Source organism: Thunnus thynnus, chromosome 21 (assembly GCF_963924715.1).
Source record: "Thunnus thynnus chromosome 21, fThuThy2.1, whole genome shotgun sequence".
Classification (NCBI taxonomy): domain Eukaryota; kingdom Metazoa; phylum Chordata; class Actinopteri; order Scombriformes; family Scombridae; genus Thunnus; species Thunnus thynnus.
This window is the reverse complement of record NC_089537.1, coordinates 21,940,923-21,964,337: the sequence shown is the minus strand read 5'-3', so window position 1 is coordinate 21,964,337 and position 23,415 is coordinate 21,940,923. Positions and strand designations below refer to the sequence as shown.

At 40.8% G+C, this 23,415-nt stretch overlaps 1 long non-coding RNA gene across 1 annotated transcript in view; it reads left to right on the top strand.

Moving 5' to 3' along the window:
• The window catches only part of LOC137173549 (uncharacterized), a 34,308-nt gene extending 28,947 nt beyond the window's left edge, over window positions 1-5,361 (top strand). The window contains exon 2 of the long non-coding RNA XR_010925203.1: window positions 2,413-5,361. This is a non-coding gene — a long non-coding RNA (uncharacterized lncRNA). The remainder of the gene's footprint in view (window positions 1-2,412) is intronic.
• The last annotated feature ends 18,054 nt before the right edge of the window (window positions 5,362-23,415 follow it).

Below are 23,415 nucleotides of genomic sequence, written 5' to 3'. Positions count from 1 at the left end.
AGTAAAATGGAGTAGAGACAGCAAGTTCCCAGACAGAGGGTCAATGACAGGAGGAGGCAGAGGGGAAGAGCTGGACATCAGAGACTGGATGTTGTTGACCTTGGCTCTGAAAAAGTCAATGAAGCTGTTAAATTGCTCCTCTGTAGCCTCAATTGGGGAAGATGATTGTGGCTTCAGGACATAATTTATGGTGGAAAAAATATACTTAGGGTTGCCAGGATTGTTATTAATTAGGTTGGAGTAGAACTGTGGGCAAAGCATCATGAGGGATTTTGAATAAGTCCTTTGATGTTCATGGAAGGCCAGTTTGTGGACAGCGAGACCAGAGCGTCTGAAACATCATTCCAGGACACATCCAGCTGTTTTTATTTTCCGCAGGTCGTGAGTGAACCAGGGAGCAGAGCATGGAAAATGCTTTTCCAGTTCTGAAAAAGCATTTGATGCTTAGGTTTAGTAGGGGGTGACACAAATATGAAATCCATTGAGTCCACCTTGTGGTCGGACACACCCAGATCATAGACTTGTAGGTTATTGATGGGGGTGGAGTCAGTGATGACCAGGTCAAGTGTGTGCCCCCTGTTGTGAGTAGAGACATCAACATGCTGCTTCAGGCCAAGACACTCATTCAGACTCAGGAATTCCACTGCAAAATGACATGGAGGGGTTGTCAACATGTATATTTATGTCACCAACAATGACAATGTTGGTTGATGTGGAGTAGAGTGAGGTGTGGAGGTCATGTATCTCAGGGAGGAAAGATGAGTTTGGTATGGGGGGGGGGGGTGTAGATGAGAAGCACTGTCATGGAGTATGGAGGTGTACATTTTAGAGCAAGGCATTCAATAGAAGAAAGATCAGGCATTGGCAGGGGAGACAGTTTCAGTTCAGCCCTGTGTATGATTGCTAAACCACCACTAAAGCCAGAGCTGCGGGCTTTTTCCATGTAACTATAGCCAGGAGGACATGCCTCATTAAGCACAGAGCAGTCCTTTGGTTTATACTAGGTTTCAGTTAGGCACATGAAATCCAGCCCATTGTCCAAGATGTGGTCATGCATGAGGAGGGATTTATCGGTGAGAGATTGTGTATTAAATAGTTCCATGGTGGCAGGAGACAGAGCTGAGGATGGAAGTCTCTGCAAACTCTGCAGTACACTGTGATCCACTCCATATTTTGCATCTTGCCCGGTATAGGTAGTCTCACAATGTTTCCAACGTTGACACTCAAGTTTGTTTTGCTTCCGTATTACACCATGGCGCAAGCCTCTATGGATAAGGTCTGGACAAGGCTTGATGCATGAGCCTCTATAGATGAGGTCTGTTTCTTAAAATCCCAAACTCTTGACAGTGGATTAAAAAAAAACCCTTGTCAGGTGTAATTAAGAAGCTGCGTAAACCCCGTAGCTGTGTGGCGGTGTCATAATTAAAGCAGTTGCGTCATTTGGGCAGAGTGGCAGTGTTGGTAACAACCACAGTCACAGTCATACAGTGGAGATCATTACAGCAAACATGAGGGGAGCTCCAGTTGAAGAAAAATCCCAGTCACGAGAGTCCATTAGTGACAGTGCAGCTGTGGGTGATTTCCGTGCTGATAGAGAGTACAGGGGAGCCGGACAGGGCTTTGTGGCACACCTGAGTTGGCAGGCCGGATGAAGAGACAGCTGCTGTCCTCTGGAGAAAAGGGATCTTAAAAGAACAGGTAGGAAGCACTTTATACTGAATAATCCAAAAATCCATAAAGCCCAGTAGAAAAGGTAAGAAGCACTTCATATTTAATAATCCGAAATCTGTAAATCCCAGTAGAGAAGATAAACAGTACTTTACTTGAGATAATCCAAAGTCCACCAGTTCGACAGAATGTATTCCAGCTCAGGGAGCGATCAAAACACGCAGACAGAAAACGGAAAAACATAAAAAGCTTGAGCAAAATGCAGGAAGGCCACATTAATAACATGAGCAGTGAAGTTCACTTTCAACTGGCTATTTAGCGGCAGCCAGTATGCACCAGTAATCCCTCGTAATGCAGAGTAGCCTCTCTCCCACCACCAAATAAACAAACAAACAAACAAACAAACAAACAAACAAAAAACTAATGACTGGTCTACTTGTGTATGCATTGTGTGTGTGTTTTTACAGCATCTGTGTCTTCTTATGTTCCTCCAGGCATGTCCTTTGTGAGCATGCATAATGCTTGTTTGCCTCTCTCTGACCCACAAATTGTCATTGACTTTGCATAGTCAAATACTCAGAGGCTCTCTTACTGTTTGTTTGTCAGTGTGTCTGTCTCTTTTCGACAAGCTGTCTCCCAAGGACCTGCTGATGTGTCTGGGAAAAACATAAACACAGTCCCATGCAGTCAGCATCACTAATCACTGATGTCATTGTTGTTACTGTCTGGCTTCGTCTCCTACAGCTTGGGGAGTGGACAACCGTCTGGTCACTTTGGACATGAAAGACTTGGTCATCTCTGAGGTTACAAAGACAACAGTTCAGCCCGCCAAAGGCTGAGGTCATGGTTTGGAGAAGAAGATCTTAACACACACACGTGGGGTTGATTTTTTGCCCTCTAACGAAACAACAAAAGATTTTGCTGACAAAACTCATCCAGCTCTGACAGATATTTGTTCAACAAAACATGTTTAATTCTTGCTCTGTTGCCTTCTACTGAAAGTGGTCCTAGCACACGTGTCATCATTTGACAGTTCATGTGCTGGCCAAATAAACCTGCTCACCCTAAAATCATAAGGATACAAATTATCTTACTGGTGAAAGGATAATCACAACCAGACTCAAGGTTTCCTCTACTCACACAAGGAAAGCTTTCCTAATCTGACATGCAGTTCATGTCTCTGTCCTGACGGTGGTGGTCATGAGTGGATGCTGTATCACTGAGCCAGTGAGAAAAGAAAGGGGCTTTCTCAGCCTTCATATCAGTTGTGGAGAATGTGTACAAAATAAAGCGCCAGCAGCTTTGCAGTTTGATTTGACAGGCCAGACATCTCTTTGGCTGACTGCTGCTGCTCCTATCAGATTTTCTTTGGAGGGGCTGAGAGCTTGTACTAAAGTCTATTCTTGTTCTGTGTTCATGTAACTGAAATAAATGGCTTGTAATTGCTTCATTTCTACATTAATTCCCCTCTAAACTGTCAATCATGCACAAACTGGCATGGAGGAAAATTTATCTTCTCAGTAGATGCTGGGAATGTAAACAGAAGTGAAAAACAAGTTACAGCACAATTCTTCCAATCAGGTCCATATCTCCCGCTTCCTGCCTGAGCTTGGAGGCTAATCGATCAAAGGCAGGCTAATCCTCACTCCATGTCCCCTCTCAGCCAGTGTGAAGCAGCCAGCGCTCAGGGGGTTTATCAAGGAAGAGATGACCTCTGACTCCTAACTGACTGCAGGTCCTGAGACAGGAAGAGGTCAGGAGGTCGTAACAGAAACTCATTCACACCTCACACTGCTGCGCCACAGGGGGAGGCGGTCTCCTGCCGGGTGTCTGTGAGCCTCCGGTAGCTAAACAGCCTCTGTATGTGAAAGCAGACAGAGTCCGGGCCACGGTATCATAGCAGATATCAAGTTTGTCAGGAGTCTAGACAGTGAAGTATGTACCTCAGAGAACTCGATCTACCTTGATGTGTTATCTAGCAATGTTAATGTGTGTTGTGAATGCTGTGTGGACAATAGAAAAATAAAAAATAAAGTAGCAGTGTGATAGCAGTTTTTATCAAAGGACTTCAAAGCTAAACAATGCAACTTCCGAGGCGTAGAAAGAGTAGATATATATTTCACAGAGTGGTGGAAAGAGGCATTTAAAAGAATAAGCAATACAACTTCCTGTACCCGCTTTCGGCCTCCTACTGTTCAAGATTATACATTTGATACATCTTACAACATCAAAACTGGCTAAAATGTACTCATATATTTATCTTACAACTTCAGGCATACAGTATGTTTTCATTTTGTCCGCAAGTGAAGAAATATCGGTACTACTTTTTTAAAACCTTTGTCTAACTTCCGTGGGAATTTTCTAAAGCCTTGTCCACTAATTGCAACTTTTGGTGCTCCACAAAATCTGTTGAATTTCACCATAAAACAAAGACACTTAGTAGCTTTTTCATCACTTAAAGCACAATGTAGAATTTTACTCTGTTGGAAATCCTCTCCCACTTTTTTTTGACAACCTTTCCTAACTTTTACAACTTGCAAACCCAACCTTCCAGCTAAAATGGCTCTATGCCTTTTGAACTACATTTTTAAAGATTTGCTTACATTGTGAAAGAGAGCACTTCTTCTGTTGTAGTTATAGATAGGAAGGGCTGCAATTGATTATTGTTTTCATTACTGTTTGTTCTCTCTCCTACAGTCCAGGACATTAAGATATTCAGATCACGGTCATATGGGTCAGGGATGGGCAGCTTGTCCTTACACTTTGGAGGAAAACTAAGGAGTATCTGACCTTTTTTGCTTTTTCTTGAGGAATGGCATAAACAATTGATTAACAGAACAGCATCTCATTGATTTTCTGTCAAATGGTTAATACAAAACAACTAATTTTTCAGTAAAAGTTGCAATCTGACTTTTGTTCCCAAAAACATCCACATGTAATTACAGTACTGACTTCAAAAGCTAATCCCACTCTTTCAGAATTGTGTATTTCAGGACCCTTCTCACGACAACAAGGTGAGTGAGGCGCATCGACCTGCCTATGCACCACAAACCGTTGGTGCATAAAGAGACGTATTATCAAGGCAGTACACTGCATGACTTTGAAAGGAAAGGGTAAAGGTATCAGTTGAAAAGTGCGATCAAACTTTGTCATCCGGCCAAGGCCTACGCTTCTTTGTGTGCTACAGTATCAAAGCGACATGGTGTAGGATCATCAGAGAGCATCGGCTTTGATCTGTTGACGGCTTGGTGTCTGCGGAACTCAGCGGCTGCGACCTTTCATCTGGCCCAGAACCTGGGATTCACTCTGGCTTCAGTAATAAGATGATTAACAATAATAACCCCCCGAGAGAATGAGAGAGAGGGAGGGGAGAGAGAGAAAAAAAAAAAAAAGACACAGACAAGCTTCTGAGTGAAGAGTGCTTTGAGCTGCTGTGTTTTCTGTTCTGCAGTCTCCTTTTCAGCTTCTCTTCTTCTCTCTACTTACTCACTCACCCCTTCATTCCACTTAAAATTCTCTCTCTGCATTTCATCCTAACGTGACAGTTTGTGTGACATGATCTACAAACATCATCCCTCCCTAACACAAGAGACAACACAATGGCTGGTACGTGTCCTCCACAAGTCAGGAGTGCTACTTCACCACAATACGTTGTTATGTCTGTAATATACGCAATAAACCACCACCATCTCACCCACGTTTGCATGAAATTTGTAAATGAAAATGATATGAACGACCTTTCTAAGTATCGATCGCTTTCTCTGCCAAGAAGATGAGAAGATTGATACCACTTTAGCGTAGCATAAGGTCGGGAATTTTTTCTGCTGTTGGTGCGGCAGAAGACATTGTTTTCTTGGGCCTTTATAATTCAGTGTTTAAAATAAAAATCAAGGAAATAATTAATTTTCATTTGGTCACTATAATCGTCTGGGAGGTAGAGACACGCATCTCTAGAACTGTCAAAAAAGAAACTTTCCAAAAAGTTAACATTTGAGAAAATAAACTCTCCTGACTTGAAAAACCATACTAAGTGTAATGGCATGTGATGAAAGTTTGGTGAGATCTTGACTGATAAGTTGATTTATTCTTTGAATGTCATCTGCAAACAGATCTTAGATGTACAAACGTATCGGACATCCTGTTTATTTTAACTGTCTGCGCTATAGTTTGAGGCTTCAACGGGGATCAAGATCGGCTGAAAAACAGGAGCCATGAAGGAGGGAAGTGTTTGCTTTTTTTGGACGCTGTACAAACACATTAGGACACCATTAGAGCGAGCCTTGTTGGAAAGAAACAAAGACAAAGATGTGTGAAGTGTTTCCTTTATGTGCCGCTCGGCATGTTGTTCATTAATAGCAGAGGACATGAGGAAGCAATGGAGGCAGACGCTGCACCGGGTTGAAACTGGGCCATGGACTGTTCTCTTTCACTGTGTCACCTTTGCATTCGGACACACAGCGGCGCATAGCGCACTGCGGCTAGCTTATTACAGTCTGTGTGCCTGTGCTTGTGTTACATACTTATTTACTGCTGGGCTGCGAGGAATGAAAAGAGACCTTCATTTTGGATCTAACCTCGCTTGACCACACACCACAAGAAATGTGGGTAAATATATATCCATAAGAGTTCCTACCCTTCAGTCTGCTGGCCCCGGGGACTTAATGAAATAGATGCTGGAGGCCCCCCTCTACAATCAGCAGACTGAGGCTCAGGGCTCAAATTATAATCAGCCTCAGTTTACACTTTGTTTGTTGTGGGGCAATTAGGCCGTCCGAGCTCAGACAATGCGGTTATACTTTCCTGCAGCAAATGGCTTGCATCCTGTGCCTGAACACTGCCAAGAAAACCCTCAAATAACAACGGAGAGAGGGAGAGAGATGTGGCTTCTGTGGGTCTTGCCTAAGAGCAGGCCTCAACCTGGCAGCATGTTTGTCAGCAGAGAGAATCAGATATGGCCTCATTTCCCTGGAAACCACCTCCAGCCACCCTCTCCTCACACGACTTCAAACTTTTTCTCTCCCCAACCCCCCAAATTTCTTTTATAAAAAAAAAAAAAAAAAATCCCTCTTCTCTTTCACCCGAGGTCTCGCTTGACTTATGCAAATTATTAGTCTGCATTTTCCATTTTTCCGAGCCTGTCTGATTTCCGATTTGGAGATTACAAGCAAAGGAAGAGAAGGCTCAAGTGTAATGAGCTGTCAGATTAATGCAAAAATGAAACTCAACAGGAGAAATGAACATCCATATTCAAGGACTCTGTCTTTCATTTTTCTTGTCTTTCTTTCAACATGCATCGTGTCATCCTGGTCTGGAATTTATGGGATGTTTTCTCTCTTTGCTCTTCTAATCTTGTGAGTCTCATACGGCACTGATTTACTATCTCCATGATACAGCAACTTGGCAGACGCTCAAGTCCCCTGATTGTATCTGGTACGACGCACACCAGCACACAATATTTGTCAAAACATTTGGCCTTCACGCATTCTTTTCTCCTTCTCTCCCCGTCATCCTCCTCACATCAACCCCCCACCCCCACCCCCACCACCACCACTATACCACCACCTTCTTTCCTTCCATTCCTTCCTCTTCCCTGGATCCTCTGAGGATCCTGTCAGACCAACGTGACACTCATGGTGACAGACAGAAACATTTTTATCAACAAGATCCCACAGCCTGATGTCTGTGAATGTAGATAAAAATAAAAACTGAACAAATATGTCTAATCCTGTCGCGGACGTGATCGCATGTTCAAGAAACCAACATATTCCAAGAAAAAAAGGAGGAAGAGAATTCTAGAGATATCTATGTATGTCAGAGGTGCTGTCACGCTATGGCCGGGCTCAACTTCTCCTCACAAACACAAAAGGATTAGTCAAAGTCGCTTGAATTCTTACAGGATTAAAACATGCGCTGGTATTTCAGTTGTGCTGGCTACTTGGCAGACTATTTAAGCTACTGATTAGGTAATGTGAACATAGTGGGAGGCCTTGTTGGACATGAAGGATTTGTTTGTGAGTGCGATGTCTGTAGAAAGTTAAAAGGATATGGCTACAGCATGGCGTCTATTGACCTTACACTTGACAAAATCAAAAAAGACTCTCAGACAGTCAAATTCCGTGTCCTTATTTACTAAATGAATGCAAGCTTGAACTCCCAAACGTGTCTTCTGTTTAACCAGTATTCCAAGTTAAGCAGCAGAAAACACTTTTGTGCTCCATTTCTTTCCAGATATGCACAACATGCATCAAAACAACCCAGTTTCAGCTCTTATTTAGCGGCTCTTCATGCAAATCAGATGAACTGTGATTAATTACATATTTAGTCTTTGTAAACACCCCAATAAACTGAAAAAATGCAGTGATGCAGAGTTTTGAACCCCTGATGGTAATTTGTAATGGCTTACAAATATTCCCCTAAAAGTCCATACCCATGCTATCAGCTCTTTGAGGCTGTGCTTGGGTACTTTGAGCTAAATGCTAATGTCAGTATGCTAACATCCTCTCAGTTACAATACTAACATGCTGATGTCAAGCAGGTACAATGTTTACCATCTTAGTTTTTTGCTCGTTATTGTGTGAACATTTGCAATTAAGCACTAAACGCAAAATGCAGCCGGGGCTGATGGGAATGTTATCAATATTAAAGGCATTTAGTCATAAACTAAAGTATTATAAAAATTCTAATTTTGACCTGATGATGGCTCTAGATGACAAGTGAAGGGATCACCAAAGTTATTACAATTCATCTTGTGGATCCAAGATGGCAGTTCATTCAATAGTTGTTGAGACAATTCATTGAAAACCATAAATGTCATAGTGACACTAGAGGGAAAAAGTGGTGAAATCAAACTGACATTGCCATTCCTAAACCACGTCACTAGCATGGCAAAAAAATCAGTGAATCAGGTCTTCATTTTCCTGGCAACAGATTTTAATGACAACCTTGTCCACACTTCTGTATCCGCTGTACATAATTAAATGATAATAGCAAAAGCCACAAAAGGCCAAAATGAAACTTTTGGCTGTTGTCTGGCTAATGTCCTTGTAGCAATCAGAGGCAAAAACAGCGGTCAACAAATTATACAGCGACTCACTTACCCTCTCTCTCTTTCTTACCAGCCGTCATGCAGGTCAACAGGTACTTATATTAACTATACGAATATCACGGCCCATTTCACTGGGCTTTCACAGAGATTGTACCATAACAAATAAACAATAAAAATAACCAAAATATAAACCATCACAAAATTACCTATTTACAATTCATTCTAAATTCACAATAAATCAATTCATGGCTCCTACAGTTATTTTAGTACTTGGAGCAAGTAGCTCATGAAAAATAAGTACAGAAAAATACGACATTTTTTAAATGTGTCAGATGTATTAATCAGAATTTCTTATCTTCTGTGGGTTTTTACAAATAGTTACACTCAAAACTGTAGTCTATTTGCCTTCTTAGCCAATAAAAGTACTGATCTCCTCATATCTTTGAGTTTCTGTTATTTTTTAATTTAGATTACAAATGTTGAGCAAATGGAGTCAATAAAAGTTTGAAAACCAGATTTAGATTTGATAAAAATCAAAACTTGTCAGTCTTGACATGTTGTTTTGTTCTTTAAATAGTTACTTAGTCCCGCTTGAACTTTTATGTTAGAAGTCAATCATTACTTGTCAATCATGGTATGCTTGTAGTCAAAGCTGTCCCATAGGGAGTTGACTGGCCCCTCACTGGCCTTGAACTACTTTAGATGTCCTGGCAACCGTGTGGAATTATCTGATCATTTACGTCACTACCTGTGGCCAAGGTAAGCTCCCCTGTCTAAACTCTAACGACCACTGTAGGATATTCTGCAGTGGAACTTAGGACTTGTTGGTCTTGACTAAGGACTTCACAGGCAATACTTGAGACTTACTTGTGACTTACAAAACAATGACTGTAGTCCACCTCTGGACTAGAGGGCTTGTAAGAATTTTCCTGCCTTTATTTGGATTGACGAGGAGCTACACACCAGTAAGGTGCCATCTTGGGTGTTCCCTGCTCCCTGAAGTCTGTGGTGGCTGGGTGGGGACCCACTGCAGGACACTTGCTACAGGACACTAGGTCTATGCTGTTCCCCTCATACTGGCGTTAATCAAACCCACATGGAGATAATTTGGGGCCACGTTTTCTCTTTTATACACACACACAAAGCGTAAAGATTCACATACTGCTCAGCCAGGCAACTCAAGGTCGCCTCACATAAGGAAACAGACCATACCACTGTAATTGCACAGGGGTAGTTTTGCAAACCTATACATTTATAACATGTAAATCCAAACACGCTGGTTTTGATGAAAATGGTTGCCTCTGGAGAAATGCATGCGTGTGCCTTTTGCTAAGAAAAAGTATGTCTATACAATAACAAGCAGTGAAACAGGATACAGTGCTGTGAGGCCACCGGTCCCCACTAGGAAGAGAGTTGATTTATTAAAGAGGGGCAAGTGACTAAGTTGTGGAAAATACATTTTTTCTGCCTTGTTTGCTGGACAAAGAGTCACTGTGCCATGAGAAGTGTTTTTGCTGCGAGCTTGGAGAAGTGGTGCTCTAATAAAGCTCTCATGGCAGACAGCTATTTGATTTAATTACATGAAAAATCCATTTCTCAGTCGTCCAACTCTCAATGTCCATTCATAAAAATAATTCTGTGGATCGCTGGGCTCATTCATTTTATTCATGAAGATAAATAGTCCTGCCTGGAAATGGTTCCACTGTGTGTGTGTGTGTGTGTGTGTGTGTGTGTGTGTGTGTGTGTGTGAGAGAGAGAGAGAGAGAGAGAGAGAGAGAGAGACCTTTTGCATCTATTAAGAGAGTTGCTCATGTGCTTGAACACATGACAAACATTCTTACAAAAGGTCAAACTTACATGATGGGTTCAGATAAGATTTTTTCTTTTTTTCATTCTGGTTTTTCCCCTCAAAATCCTGCTCACACAGTGTCAGACATGAAAGTGATGTATTTACATCATCATTTCTTTCTCAAGTCATACACAACACAGTTACTTGAGTATGCTATCAATCATCATTTTCTCCATCTGTGTAACAATAACAAGCTAACACCAGCATTCTCAATATCCCCCTGATTCTAGTTTTTCCAGCATTTGGCATAAACCTCTCCCTCTCCTCCAGCCCAGATCCCACAGTCTCATTAAAGAGGCAGGGGCCAGAATCTCCCATTATCCCAGTCCCTTCTTATTACCCAGCCCATTATTCCCACTGCGAAGACAAAGTGAGACAGGAAATGAAATAAATGCAGTGCAGCGGTCTAAAATGAATGGCTTCTGATTGAGGCCACCGCTTCTCGTTGTTTATGGCGCCCGTCCACTTACTTGTCTTTTCCATCACTCGGATGCTGTGTCAGCGCTGAGTGGACTCAGTCACGCAGTGTGTTCACAGCAGTTAAAATGGAAACAAGCACTCAGGGTAGTCTGCTGCAAACAAATACTTACATGAGGTGAATGTACTCATCTTCATTTCATGCAGAATCTTCACTCTGAAATAATCCCCATTTAGTTTCACTCCTAACAAGATAAATTTACTGCCTACATAAAGATATTCTTAAATAAAAGGGAAGAAAGAATGAAAAAGGAAATACTGGACAATATGCTTGAGAAACAAAAAAAAAATAATAATGATATTCCTTGAAGTTAAGTGTTAAGTGCAAAGCAGCTATTTTTTCTTATTGATTAGGGGATTTTTTAATTTTTTTATTTTTTATTTATCTTTTTTGTAGTCTGGAAGATCTCTTAATATCAGACTTGTCATGACTCCAGCCAGCAGCCATTACTAACTGCCAAGTGACTTGGACAGCCAGTAGATCAGAGAGATTATCTTTGGCCTCTGAGGGGAGAACACAGCATGAACCTACATGAGACCTTTATTTAATAACATTTTACAGTTAGAGGTTTTACATTACAAGATTACTTAACACACGAGGGGGTTTTCACTGCAGAATATCATACAGTAGAGACAGAAGCAGCAGAGTTAAGACAGGGGAGCTTTCCTTGGCTACAGGTGGTGAAACACATAATCAGACAATTCTCATGGATGCCAGGATATCTTAAGTGTTTCAAACAATATTGTCCAAGTTGAAGGCCAGTGAAGGACCAGTCAACACTCTGTGATTGAGTTCTCACAGAGAGTTAAAGTGAGACTATGTAACTTTTTAAAGAAGAAAAAAACACAATCCTCTTCTCACGAATGAAAACTTTAACTCATAATTAATAAAATTCACTCTTGCTCTGTTCCATACACTACGGAGTTTTGCTGCTACAACATAATTTGGTCTGGTATGACCAGTAGCTTATGGTGGCTAATGTTAGCAAACTTTAGCTACATATTTGAGTGTGATTGACATTACTTAGTCAGTTTGCTAGCTTTATAACTCTTCTCTACCTGTGCCTCTTCTTCTGTTAAATTATATTTTAGCATTTGCCATTTTCAAAAGTTACATAGTCTCAGTTAAAATCTATCTCAAAGTATGTAAAGATAGCAAATATGAATTATATATGAATTTTCAGGAAATGTTTATATACGATGCATTATAATGAGCTTTATTTGTATAGCACTTCTCGTAAATGAATAGTTTGACAGAAGATTGATACCATTTTCATGTTTGTACATTAAATATGATCATATGAATATGAAGTTACAGCCAGTAGCTGGTTGGCACATTAGCTAGTTTGGCATAAAGACTGGAAAGAGGCTCTGTCTGAAGGTAACAAAATGTGTCTACCAGTACCTTTAAATCTCATTAATAAATATGTTAACCATCCAAACAAGATACAAGTTAATATTGTTAGTAAGCTAAGATAACTAGCTGCAAGCAGTAGCTTCATATTTAGTTCACATACAGTAAATAACAAAACTGAGTACACCCATGTGCAATATCACTAAAATGTTAAATGATTAAACACTGTATCATCTTACAATAATTGTAGTATTAGGGCAGAATGTAGAGTATTTGATTTTATTTATAATTAAAAACAGGTCAGATAGATTACATTGAAAATTCAGGCCTCAAAGTCCAACCTCAATGAAACAAAAGTGAGTACACCTGTGACTTCCAATTAAGACTAACTGCCTGAACAAGGTTATAAAAGAACCCGTGAACACCACAACTTTCTCAATTTTGGTGTGGGTAAAGTCTAATGCAACATGGCTCCACATGGTTAGGAATTGCCTGAACAAGTAAGGAATCAGATTGTGAGACTTCATAAAGATGGGAGAGGGTACAGGAGGACCCATACTACCAATAACAGAAGGTGCAGTGGCCGTCCTCGAAAAATGATGGCACACACAATTCACTATTTATACAATCCTGCATTGAAAAACAGACGAGCAAGTGCTTCTGACTTGGCACAAGGATTATCTGTGGAACAGTGTGAAAGACATTGCAAGAAGTAAACCTCTATGGACGACTTCCAAGAAGAAAACCATTGCTCACAAATCGGCATAAAACTGCAAGATTAAACTTTGCCAAAAAACATGAAAAGAAGCCCGATGAATATTGGCAGCACATTCTTTGGTCAGATTAAACCACAGTAAATTTGTTTGAATCAGATGGGGTCCAGTATGTTTGGCGTGGACTTGGCCAGGACTACCACAGTGACTACATAGTGCCGACTGTGAAACATGGAGGTGGGAGTGTGCTGATATGGGGCTGCATGAATGCGAAAGGTGTAGGGGAGATGACATTTACAGATGGGACTATGAATGCAAGTTTGTTTACCCAAATACTGAATGAAAAGATGACTCCCAGTCTCAAGAAGGTTGGCAGGAGAGGAATTTTCCAACATGACAATGATCCAAAACACACTGCAAAAATCAAATAAGATTTTTTAAAGAAGAAAAAAGTGAAAACTATGACCTGGCCAAGTATGTCCCCTGGCTTGAATCCAATAGAAAACCTTTAGAGTATTTTAAAGAGGAAGGTAAAGCAACATCTGTGAAGAATTACAACATATTTCAAAGATTTAGACTGGTATCATCCATAACTAGGAGGATCAAATCTGTCATAAAAATAAAGGTGGGCATACAAAATATTAAATACTAAAAGAATGGAGTCTCACTAATGAAGGCTGTGCTGACTTTTGTTGCAGTTTGTTCTTTCATTATAGTTTAATTAGTCAAACATTCTGTTTTTTTATGAATTGGCTTAATTCTTCTTGGGGTTTGTCTAAAAACAAATAAAATTGTAATAAATCTACAGGATTTGTAAATACTTAACATTTTAATGATATTGAAAGGTATGACATATGTATTCAGGCACTGTATCTTGAAATGCTGAAAGCTTTGCTGGAATTGAAACTTCTGAGAGTCTTAATGGTGATCATCTGCACAACATGAGTTTGTTTGCACAAAGATTCTGCAGTAGGGTTAACTTTAGAGTGTAGAAATGCTACAGCTACAAAAATCATTTATTTGTATAAGCAGCACTAGCTAATTTTTCAATAAACTCCAGCCATTTTGTCTTTATTGCATTAGGATTTTGCTGGTGCTGCTAATCAAATATGAGAGGACCATTCCGAGGAAACAGTTTAATTGACAGAGAAAATACTGTCATATCATGTGCTTAGCTGTGCAAATGGACAGTTATGCCTGTTATGACAGTATAAGTACTGTAAAATAGTGTTAGAATGCATGTGATGGAAATGATCATATATTTGAAGAGTTTTCTGCAGCAGATGACTTGAAACTAAGAGAGAAACACTATAGTTACAGTAGTGTGTATGCATCAGTGTTAAGCCTCTTTCACACATACAGTAGTTCCCGCTAAATTGCTGAGATAAGCTTTCATTCACCGCTAGTGATTTTCACTATTCATACATGCAGCTACATTCAGGAACATTTCCGTCTTGCGCCTTTTCACACATGCTATGGCAATGACAGAATAGATGGGACAAGGGACGGTCCAGCAGATGGCGATAATGCAACACTTATGGATGCCAACCGCCATAAACTGCATCTATCCAGTTTCCAGCCATTCTTGAAAAAAGAAGCTTGTTTGCAAACAAAAGAACTTCTATTGCTTGTTAGTTATCAATCATCCGTGAAAGCATTAGCAAGGCAACCGTAAAGAAGTCGCAGATTCAAATATGTCATCAGCAGAGTCTTGTGATCGGGTTAGGGTCGCTCCACGTGAAAACGTCTTTCGTCAGACGGACGTACCCTTCACGTGCTTGTCCCTGCAGTGTTACTGCTTTCATTCACAACACAGCTGCACCAGTATTTTGCCTGAAATGTTACTAGATCTTGAAGAGGGAAATTGGTGGTACAGATTTCCCTGAATATCGATCCCTGCTCCCATTCACACATGACCCCATGCAGGAAATGTGCCTGAACATTTCAGGGATAGACTGCATGTGTGAAAGGGGGTTTAGTGTGCAGGGAAATGTTTAACTTCCATTACAGAGGAAATCTGAGCACAATTGGCTCTGATTTCAAATTTAGAATTAAGGATCATCTAATCCAAAAGTAAATGGTTCATGTTGCTTTTCTTGGATTGGTCAGCAGAACTTAAATAAGTGCTTCTGATTACCAGTAATGAGTTTGGGATACACTTTCCAAAAATCTTCACACAAAATGTATCACATCACAGGCTAATGTGGTAGATGGCTCACCCGGGTGATTATGCAAGAAAAATTGTTGGATAAACAACTGAACCTTGTAAACCAAGGCCCATTTTCTCCAACTCCCTCACTTCCTCTAACCCCATCGCTAATGAAAATATCCCCAGCCATCACCACCCTCTCTCCTCACTGGAAACTAAATGACAGCATTACACTCTGCATTCCTGTCTAGTGAAGTTCTTGGCTCCCATTTTCTGTTGGTAGAATAGTGTTGCAAATGAGTCAGTGGGCACAGCTGCTGGAGTCTTGTTTAAGCCTCAAGCATGCAACAGCCAAATGTTCTTTGCTTCTGCAACCTGTAAAGATAAAAGAGGAGGTTTTAGCATTACAATAAAAATGTGTTGCCAATGTTGACATTGAACCAGAGAGCGGTGATCACTGTTAGTTGATGTCCGTTACTTTCCTCTGTCATGGCACAACCTCCCAACCCTCTGTGCAAACAATAACAGCCTGGCCTTCTTCCCTCCTCTGTAACTCTATTTACTTAAGTGTCAAATTAACTTTCAGGCTCCACTGGTGGCCTCTTTCAGTTAACCAATTTGCAAGGAAGTACGCTGCTTTTACCTTCCACCGGGATCCAGTGTACTCTTGACAATATATCCAGTTGCCAGGGAAATGTGATATCCAAACAAACGGAGCGGGAGACTGTTGACTCAGGATATTGCTAATGTTTTACATTAGCCAGCACAAGCCCTGGTCTGTCCTGGCTGAGGAATACACAGCAGCCTATCAGCAGGAGAGTGATACACAGCCTGACAACTGCACAGGCTTTTAATAGTGCAAAGCATCACCCAAAAGAGACGCACACTTCCTGTCCCACACAAGCACTCTTACAAGATGAAATGTTATGGTAACCAGAGCATTTGTTATGGCATGAGGCATATGGTCTTATCATCAGACAGCACTCTGTTCTTCATGATAAAGTCCCCATCAGCCCCCCTATCCTGTCTCCTCTACTGTATCTCCTCTGTCTCTGTAACATTAGTATCAGACTTCATTCATAAGAAAACAGTTGTATTATCAACACTTATCATCACCACACAACACCTGGACTCTTACAGCCCATTCTCAATTCAAACTCATTAAATACCCCTTAGTGTCATTTTTCAGTGTGCAGGGTAGTCTGATAGACTTCTATAAAACTCCCACAATGTCTAAATAGGCACTTTGAGACTGATGATGTCTATATAAGGTGGCAAATTTCCTCATTCAAAGGTGGCGAGTTGAGAGGATGGCAAGATAAATAGATGGCAAAAAGTTGGACTTTGCTGCAGGAGTTTACTTCCTGCTTCCAACCATGTTTCAAGTAACCATTTTAACCCAAACCATGATCTTTCCCTAACTCTAACCAAGTGGTTTTTGTGCCTAAACCTAACCTGACTTTATAGATTAAATTTCACAAACTGCGTGTTACTGCACATTGAAAAATGTGTCTAATAATGACATGGATGGGTTTACATTGGAGTAAGTTGAAAGCCCAGTGCATCTCACACACAGACACTAAAGGGCACCTTGTGCGTCAGTATCAGAGGGGCGTGACAGAGCATCGGTATTGGATGACCTGGGAATGAGAACAGGTTGACTCTTATCAGGAAGTAATGCACGAAAACATCATGTGTGGCGTCATGGACATCAATAAATCAATAATTTACAAATTGATATAATTACCTTAAACAGTCATTGTGAGGAGCCTCTGGAGTTCCTGGTAATGGCAGATGGTATAATGAGTAAAAAATCATTTCATCAATTATCAGGTCTTCAGGCTCAAACATGCTTCACCTGTCAGACTGTGCACCCTCGCCTCAGCAGTCATGTTCCTGCCACTGCATACCAATACCAAGGTACACCATACCAAGGCAGTTGGTATGGGAGTTTTAGAAAATACTAACAAATCTGATCTAGACTACCAATTTTCCTCATATCATGTTCTATTTTGTTTAATTAAGCTCATACAGTGAAGCAAAGCATTAACATTCGGATTGATTTTGCAATCACACTAGGTATCCAGCTCTCTCTAAGTCGCAGTCGTTGTTAAATGAAATTCCCAGTATGTTTAAGGATTTTTGAGGAACATCATCATCACAATCATCCTGGCTAAAGGATATTTATACCATCTCAAGGGCACATAAATCTGTAAGAATGCACTGAGGCAAACAAACTAACAAACACATTTTCTGTGAATAAATTTATCACAAACTAAACACAACTCCCTGGCTTTAGGCCCCTGAGGATCTGGGGCAGTGGCCTACTTTGCCCAGTTGGTAATCTAATCTTCAACTATGATGTCTGTTTTGAATCTTTACTGTCACCGCAGTATATACCACATCATCCAGGACCTCCAGTGCCAAAGTAACTTCAACTGCTTGTCTGATTATTTAATTCATGTCATAAATAGCCAATAAAAAAGATCTTTTTAATATTACAATGAACCATCTGTTTCATGCTCACTTGTGTTGTCTTCCGTGGTTGGTTATTATATTGTTAATTACAAAAAGTATGCCTTAGTTAATTACATATTGCTTACACAATGCACACATTGCCTTTAATGAACAAAATTATAGTACAGAGTGGTTGTGCATACATCTCCGGTTAAACTGACTCTGAAACTGTTCTGAGACATTTTTACATGTGTGATCTCTTGTGTTTTTTTTCAACCCAGAAAATATGATGTATGCCATCTGTTTCAACTCCATCTCCCCACTGATTTCATTCAAAGAGAAACAAAGAGAGACAGAATGAGTCTGCTCTGGGATACAACACAGGAAGTTTTTGGTTAAGGGAATGATCTTGTCAGCCGCAAGCGCTGGACTCCTAAATCACAAAGGCGCTATCAGAGCATTGTCTTTGCTTTGGCTTGTATGAAGGCAGCAGGGCACTAAGTCATACACAGATGGTGAGTCTTGTCTGTCAGTAGCACAATCGCTTCGGTAAATCTCAGGACTGCTGTTATCCTTCGCACCTGGCAGGACGGCCAATTAGAAAGTAGGCATAGACATCTGCCAGCTCAGCATTTCTGCTTGGATGAACATCTATCAATATAACAGAAGCTGTGTTTTCAGGGCAAATTCACCCCTTTGAGTGTTTGTAAGGGAAAATAGGATGTACTTTTACGATGCCCTTTTTTGTGAATAAACCTCATTTACGAGATCAGGAAATAGGCAATGGAAACTCAAACATAAAACAGAAGCTTTTTAGTAGTTACTCACTCACACAGAATTACACACGCACACACACACACACACACACATACACATGCACACACACGCACACACAAGGGCACTTACTTCCCCACAAACACACAGGATCAAATGCATGAAGCAGCGTACACACACATACATGAAATGAACTCAGTCACTTCACCACAAACACACACACAATCAAACTAACCAGCAGCATTAAAAAAGTAAAGTAAAGACAATGGTGCGAGTCTCTGGCCGGGTCGAGTGAGTGACACACAGGGCTATAATTCCCTGCATTTTGGAGAGGCTTTCCAAGCCATGCTGACGTCTCTTAGACTGGAGCGAGACGGGTAATGGCCAGTGTTTACCACCACAAAGTTCCCCATCACTATAGGACTGACTCTATAAGTAGCACAGAGTAACTGAGCAGACGCTTCAATTCCACAGGGACAAATGGGGAGAACTGGGAGTGAGAGAACAAGATAGAGACAGACAGAAACAGAGAAAGAGAGAGAGAGAGAGAGCGCGCACTGTGTTAGAACAACTCCTGAACCCCCTCCTCCTCTTCTTCCCACACCCCTCCCTCCCCCCAGTGGATGCTGGTGCCAAACTGCCGGGTCGCGGTGGCGAGGGCGCATGTGGTGGATGTCTGCGTGCCTCTGTGTGTGTGTGTGTGTGTGTGTGTGTGAGTGAGTAACTGTGTGTTGGGAATGAAGATGCAGAGCCAGGGCATACCTTAGGTCCATTAGTTCAGTCCTTGTCGGCCTCAGCAGAACACAGCATTAATTGGACACAGTAGCTGCGAGATCACAGCAGCCCCAACCAATTTGTAAAATGAGTAAATTGCCTGTCTTGTCATTCCTGGACTTGCATTCGCCGTGGAAGCTTTGTTTATAAGGGTAAAGGGGGATGATAATATCTAGCATATGAGCTGAAATAGACCTTCATAAGGGTGGTAAAGAGGAAAAACACACAATTACAAACACTTCTGCATGAACAATATACTCTTACAGAGTTTTAAAACTGAGTTTGACCCCATGACATATTATTATTTTGACATCACTGGCAGCAGTTTATACATCAGAGGAAAATTTAATTCCTCAGATTTTTACATCCATGAACTTTATTTTAACTCCATCACATATACTCTGACAACTTGTAACCTATGACAATATTTGTTTCATATTTTAAAGTTATGTGTCACAGATGAAAGTTAAAGGTAATGTATAAAGTATGTGACCTCTGTATATTGTGCTTCACTAGCAAACAAACCAGAGGAGTTTATGAAGACGTATATATATATACATATTCAGTGTTTGTTAGGCGTCAAGGATACACATAATGCGTTTTTGTAAGATACTGAATGTAAACATGGCTGCCTTTACAGAAAAAAAAAAATTCAAAGGGTACCTTTAAATTCTGATGAAAAGTAATGATTCACAGGGAGAGATAGCATTTCCATGACGGAAATGGGAAATTTCACACGTTCATACACAAAAACCAGCAAACCATGTGTGGTTTGAATCCACATATGGATTTTTACATGTGATTTCTTGTATTATGTGTCACAAACTACCTTCCATTCTCATGCACACATTTTTCTGTGAGCACTGAAGTAGTCATTACAGTTTCCTGTCTCCAACAACTACAAAGTGCAAGAACTCTAGCGAGCACTTTATGCATTTATATAAACTATGTATACTTTCAAAATGTCTGGCTGCAGCGCTCAAATGACCCCCCTTTTCACTTTAAACAATGGCTGAAATAGAAAAGTGTTATCCACATTAAACTGAGATTTCCATCATAAAAAAGCCAGTCTTTGTTTTCCATGGTTCCTGCGGTCAGCGAGGAGGCCTGGCCTATGAAGATGAATGAGTCAGTGCATTGATAGCAACTGGCATCGAAACACTGCAGCTCCCTTGAGCTATGGAGTCTTAAGTTCTTCTATCCATCCGCCCGTCCATCCGTGCTTCCTCCTCATCCGTCCCACACACGCTCATCAGGCATGAGGGTGAGCACAAGAGCCTCCCACAAATCCTCATTTCCCTACACAGAGGAATACTCTCTCCCCTCTCTGTCTCCCTCTCCTCCTCGTCAGCGGACCGGCTGCGATAATCGGTGGTGTGTGTGTCCCTGCTTCTCTGCCTCTGTGGCTGGGAAGTCTTGGAGATCTGCCTGGACATTTGTGATTCATCAGTGAGTTTGCTTGTTGCCTTTGTTCTTCATGGCGCTAGTGGAGAGGGTCCAGTAAAATGCTGATGACGCACTGCTGTGCTCCGGGCGTTCAACCCAAACACAGCTACTACCCCTCCATTCCATAATCCCCACCGCCACCCCCAAACTTCCCTGGACCTCTGCTTCCTCGTGGCCACACCCTCCCACCCTCACAAACAAACACGCACTCAATCCCACATATCCGCTGACAAAAAAAAAAAAAAAACTCAACGGAACCAAGCAAAAGGAGGCACTATTTTATTTCACAGGAACAGGAACAGATCACAGCGCCTTTTCCTCCCACCCGGATTAGTAAATCTCTCTCCTCATCCCCTCATGGCGCCTCCTCCCTCTCCTCTCCTCCGTCATCACCACCTCTGGTTTTGTGTGATTTTCCTTCATTACCTCTTCAGTTGGTAAATAAAGCCTAGAGTAGTTGGAATCCATATGGAGCCAAAAGAGCACCTTGGGATCTGTGTATCTGCATGTGTGTGTGTTGGGTCCTGGCTGTTACAGCGAGTATGTTTTACAGTGGAGGGTCGTTTGGTCAGTATCACATCAACACAGGCGTGCATGTGTGGCATATCCCGCTCTGGTTGGCCATGTCTGGTTGCAACGAAGCGCAGGGCAGCTGACAGAAGTGTAGCAGAGGGCCTTGCCGCCCATCAGTCATCATAAATCTGCAGTCCAGCTCAGAGACAGGAGGAGGGAGAGACTGCAGAGGAAGGTGTGATAAAGAATGAGAGTGAGTGAGTCACTGTGCGTGTTGTTGGAATCATTTGGACAAAAATAATAATTTAACAGAAGACAAAACAATTAATAAAAATCTACTCTTGTTCTCGAAGACATGGTGTATTTAATCTTTTTTGCACTATTCAACAATAGGAATCTCCCTCTCCCCACAAGACACACTTATAATGTAGGACATGATATAAAATCTGTGTCTTTTGATGTATGACTTTCGCATGACACTGCTTATTAAAATTCACATAAAGACAATTGTTTTTACATATACTAAATACTATTTTTTCATTTTCCAAGATCTTGTTGGAGCTGTCTCACCACCACCTGTAATTAAATTTTTTGCAGCTGTGATCACCTCCTTTTCCTTCCTGCATTCCCTTGTAGGACAACAGTGTACATCATCAACAACAACACATTCAAAATACAGCTTTTTTCCCCCTATGCATAGACTTTTTTGAGTATATTTTATTTTGTCAATTTTTGAGTGTGAACATACAAACTCAAAGTCTGCTTAAAATTTGTATGTAGTATGGAATGAGGATGTAGCCAGTGTTAGAGAGGAGACATTTAGAGAAGTAAAACTGTGAGTGTTGTTCATTTCCTGCGTAGACAATGTTTGTCTGGATAGACATGAAAATGAATCATCAGTAGATGTGAGAAAACATCTGGCTGTCTGATTTGAATCTCAAAGGTACAAAACAAGCCTGTATTCATAAAATTGTTAGGACGGTCAACTACAGCTCCAAAGGAACATTTGGTTAAGTAATATCCAATCAGAGCTTGAAAATCTGTTGTGTCCGCCACTAACAGCGAGCTGAGGCTTTAGATTATGCTTTGTTTAAACCTGTTAAAACATTTTGCAGTTTGAATCAGTTCACCGTCAGAATCTGTGTCAATGTTAATGAATTCTGCAAGCACCACTACAGACAAAGCAGAAATCTTTTAGAGCAAACACAGTGTGAGCAGCACGTTTAGCAGATCAGCAGCAGCCAGTGAACCATTGTGTCTACACAGGAGGCGTTCAGGTACATTGTTGAGTGTAGGTCACCCACATTTTGGAATCGCTCAGAGCCCAAAACACAATGACTGTAGTTATGCACATAAAACAAAGGAGATACTTCCATGGGGAGTTCAAAACCAGTTTGTCTCATATGCTCCAAGACCGTGGTGATTGTGAAGTGCCACTACAGACAAAGCACAAATCTTTGGAACAAACATACCCACTCAAATCTGAACTGAAGGCACAGAAAGTTGGAACAATCTAAGAGCCCAGTATGACCAATCCACTTTATTTTAGGATGCACAATATTTTATTTTTAAATGCAGCCCTTATTTTACTTGAAATGAGAAAAGAACATTTATTTACTGTAAGAGCACTTATTATTTATAACATCTGTGTATACTAGAATGTTAGTTTCTTTCATGTTGTTGGTGTATATACTCATTCACACCTCACATCAACTGTAGGCCAAACAATGAGCCCGATCCCAACAGGCACGTTTTGAACGGGCACTGCACTAGTAAAAATAACTTAAAGATCCCCTCCAGACCTGTTTTAAGATGTGCATAAAATACTCTACTTTGAATAAGACTTTATGTCTGATTTGTTTTTTCCACAAAAGAAGTGAAATTATATTGTTAAAATCCTTTGAAATTACATCTATTCCTTCTCCTCCATTAAAAAATGTAAGAATCTACAAATATGTAAATATTGTTCATTTCAGAAGTTTAACTGCTGGACAAATGTCTCCTACTTCACAGAAAAGTCCATTTTCAGTGTTTGTGCACTGGAGGCTTCAAGTTTCCACATCACTCTTGTGTAAGTTGAATACTGGCTGGCTTCCAAACTTTCAATGACTATGTTTACATGCACAAAATATTCCAGTTTTCTCATTCTGAAAAAGACAATACTAAACTGTTTACATGACTAATGAAAATGAATAT